General features: G+C 29.1%; 1 long non-coding RNA gene across 1 annotated transcript; it reads left to right on the top strand.

The window, feature by feature from the left end:
- The first annotated feature begins 1057 nt into the window (after nucleotides 1–1057).
- Nucleotides 1058–1584, top strand: LOC106682617 (uncharacterized). The gene is made up of 2 exons (XR_001343458.2): nucleotides 1058–1168; nucleotides 1332–1584. It is a non-coding gene; the product is annotated as an uncharacterized lncRNA (long non-coding RNA).
- The last annotated feature ends 2145 nt before the right edge of the window (nucleotides 1585–3729 follow it).

Here is a 3729-nt window from a genome sequence, read left to right as displayed (position 1 = left end):
ATTTGACTGTGATTTTTAATGTATTTTTGACTTATTAGATATAAATTTTTGACCTGGGCAGAATAGCCTGTATGAAGTTTTTAAAATGGTTAAATGATATGTCTCATAGTAAATTAAGTAGATTGTCCCTGAAGATGGCCGAATTGGCCGAAACGTTGGACGTGTAAATGAAATAAATGTTTTGAGACTATAATTTGGATAGTGTTTTTGAATTATTTAGTAAAAAATTGCTAGTCTCAAGAAAGAATTTTAAGATTATAAACAAAATAAAATGTTTAAATCGGACAAATATAAGCTATTTTGAATTGTAATTTACTTATATTGTACTTATTCTATGTACGTTTTTACCTATTTTTTAAATAATTTTTTTTGTTTTCAATGGAAACCTTTTTTAGCCCTTGTATTTCACTTTTAAATGTAAACGAAATCTATACATCATCAGGAACATCCTACACGCTTGTTTAAAGTGTAACAAAATGGTCAATGAAGATACAATTAAATATTTTGATTGGAGAACATGGTTGGGGGGTGCGGTCAGCAAAGACAACAGTTTGCTGACCGCACCCCCGACCATCTTCTCCGATCAGTAATCTACGATCAACTATATACACCTCATAATAATTTTTTTTATTTTAGAGTTTATTTATTGTTATTTGTACTGTATAAAAATATATACAACAAGTAAATTCACTCACTAAAAAAAAAAAAAAATTAAAATAAATCTTTATCGGATCTGTATTAGTGATAATACAGCAAAGAATTATTATATTGTCTCAGACGCTTAAGTAATTAGAAAATCTGTGTGAGTGAAAACAGTAGAAATTTCTTTAATTTTTGACAAGGGACTAGAACTTTTCGACTAAAACAAACTATAGCCAAATATCAACCTTTAGCACAAACATAATACTGCCTTTAATTCCGTTACGATCAAGAGCTGTCAATACATTGGAATGCTCTTCTTTTTTTCTTTTGGTGAAAATCCAACTTTTTTCTCCTGATGAGAATATTAATGAACCTGTCCCAAAACAAACACAAAACCCAGAGGCGTGTCCTCAACCTTGGCACTGGTCGGTCAGTATATATAGGAGGCGGGCCTACCAGAGAAGCATCAGTTCTACTGGACAAGTATAACAGATATCTTACAACAATGGTTTCCATCAAATTCCTTGTAAGTATGAGTTTGTTAACTTTTAAAACTTTAGTGATTAAAAAATCCTTCAGGTTTTCTTGTATTGTAACTTTACTTTAAAAAACATATTCGTTTTTTCCTTAGTACTTTAATATACTTCTCCCTATTTCTTTCTATTTAATTATTCATTTTATATTTGCAGTTCTTCGTGGCTTTGGCCATCGCTTGCGTCGCCGCCTTCCCAGAAGAGGCCCAGAGGGTTAAGAAGCAGGTCTTCTACGGAGGCTACCCATACTCCTACACCGGATACAACGCTCCTCTCGCCTACTCCGCCTCTTACCCAGGATACTCCGCTTACTCTAGCTACCCCTACTACTAATAGGACACTCTCTTCATCAAAGCACAAAATGTAATTTTCGGCTCCAACATACAATAAATTTCCGTTGTTTTTAAAATATTTGTTTATAATCTTTATATTCCCTACATACAAAATATTATTTATTATAATGGAAATATTGTAGTAAAAAATGTTAATGATGTGATATTTGGTATATAAATAATATAAGTTTTAAGAAGATAATTTTACATCCAGTATTTGCACTGTTTTATAATTATTTTAACTATTTTTTAAATGATTTTTAATTGGTTAAATACTTGTTTTTAGTTGAGAACTAAATGTTAGTCGATGTATAACTTATAGGGATCGCATCATTGCACCATCTCACAAAATATTGCTTGAATAATTGAATACTTTTTAATAAGGTACATATTATCCTTATAAAATTACGTAAATACGTAAAATATATGTCTCGCTATATTCTATAAAAATATTTCGTCACTTACATATTAAAAAATTACTTACAGGTAAGTCATCGTTATATGGAAAAATATTTAGAACCACAAACAAGTATTGGTTAGATAAGTAGGTGAATAAATAAGTAGTGTTTAAAATATGCTAAAAAGGCTGTTAAATAATGAATGAATTCAATAAGTAAATAAAGGATAAATAGGTTCCTAATGTTTTTTCACTAGCTGAAAACTAAAAAGTGTTTTGATGATAATATTGTGGAATATATAGTAAGGGACTAAAGGGAAGTGGCACTTTTCAAAATATTTTTTTAAATTTATTTTATACTCACCACCGAAGTTTTGATAGCATTATCTAATTATGAGTGATATTTGATATATATATATGATTCGTTAGTCAAAAATGTTTTATTGATATCAAAATTTTCGAAAAAGGTGAAGAGAAAGACTCAATAATTCGCCCAGTTTTCGTACTGTTACTGCTAAATTGTCCTTTCACTAATTTCATACAATTTAAGATATTCATATATAGTATTATAGGTATTATAAATCGTTAAAGTTCCTGAAAAAAAAACAACATAAAATTCAATTTTGCTCAGATTCATATGTTTGTAATCTAGCATATTCCTACGTTCCTGTGTCATCTAACACTTTCATGTCTTCAATTATAAGATCAATACTGGATTAGTATTTTAACACTTTCTAGATAGTCGCGCAACTTACAACATTAGTTAGCCATAATATATTGTTTAAAATCGCTACTTTCATTTTCTGCGAAATAATTTTAAGGATTGCGTTCCAATCATCATTAATATTTTTACTTGGGATACGTCCCTAGAAATCCTGAAATTTTTCAATCTATTCATTAAATGCTTTATTTATAGTACGGGTTTGTGATTGACAGAGGTATCCTTCTCTCATTTATTTATAAATCAGGCGTTTAATAAATACATTATTTTTAGTAGAACTGAAAATTGGTTTTAGTTGTTTTTATTACGAATAAATGTATTGGTTTATAAACTAGAAAAAACTTACATGAAGTTAGAAAGAAATTAAGGTCGAATGCAAGATTAATGAATTTATTCAAATGTAAAAAATATAATATAAAATATAAACTAAACAAAAATAAATTTACATTCATATTTCATTTTTACCAAAAACTAAACTGTTTTATTTAACGTTAATCACTGTCTAATTAGCATGGGTATGCATAGTTTAGGTAGTACATACTTCGTTTCAACTTTCTTTTTGTTCTAAATATCATAAGCAATATATTATTTCGTGAAACAGTACTCTCCCAACTACACCTGTTTGCTAGTTGGGCCCAGTTTCAGAACAAACAAACGAGGTATCAGTAACATGTGACAGTTGGAACAGTTAGCTAAACGAGTAGACATGTGTCACAAACATACACTGTAACCCAACACTACTTAACCTAAACTACGGTCACACTGAAAGACAAATATGTATGTGGCTTTTGTAACTTGTAACTTCTAACATATTAAATTTCAGTTAAAAATTTAATATAAGAATATTTAAAACAATATTTATTGTCTGTTACTTAGATTTCCAAATTATATATATAAGGTGTTTTTTTTAAGCTAGATAGAACTTTAAATTGTAAAAAGTAACACAAAAAATTAAATTGTAATCAAAATTTTTTTTTTATTTGTTTCAGTATACTCTGACAAATCATCATGAATAGACTCACGAGACCATTGTATGCGTCGTTCTTTCACCGATTGGGCTCTAGAGCAGTTGGCAACTGACCCGTTGTTTTATCGCAAAATTGT

This window comes from Halyomorpha halys, unplaced genomic scaffold (assembly GCF_000696795.3).
Source record: "Halyomorpha halys isolate HHAL.00 unplaced genomic scaffold, Hhal_1.1 Scaffold432.1, whole genome shotgun sequence".
Taxonomy (NCBI): domain Eukaryota; kingdom Metazoa; phylum Arthropoda; class Insecta; order Hemiptera; family Pentatomidae; genus Halyomorpha; species Halyomorpha halys.
This window is presented reverse-complemented; position numbering and strand designations above follow the sequence as displayed.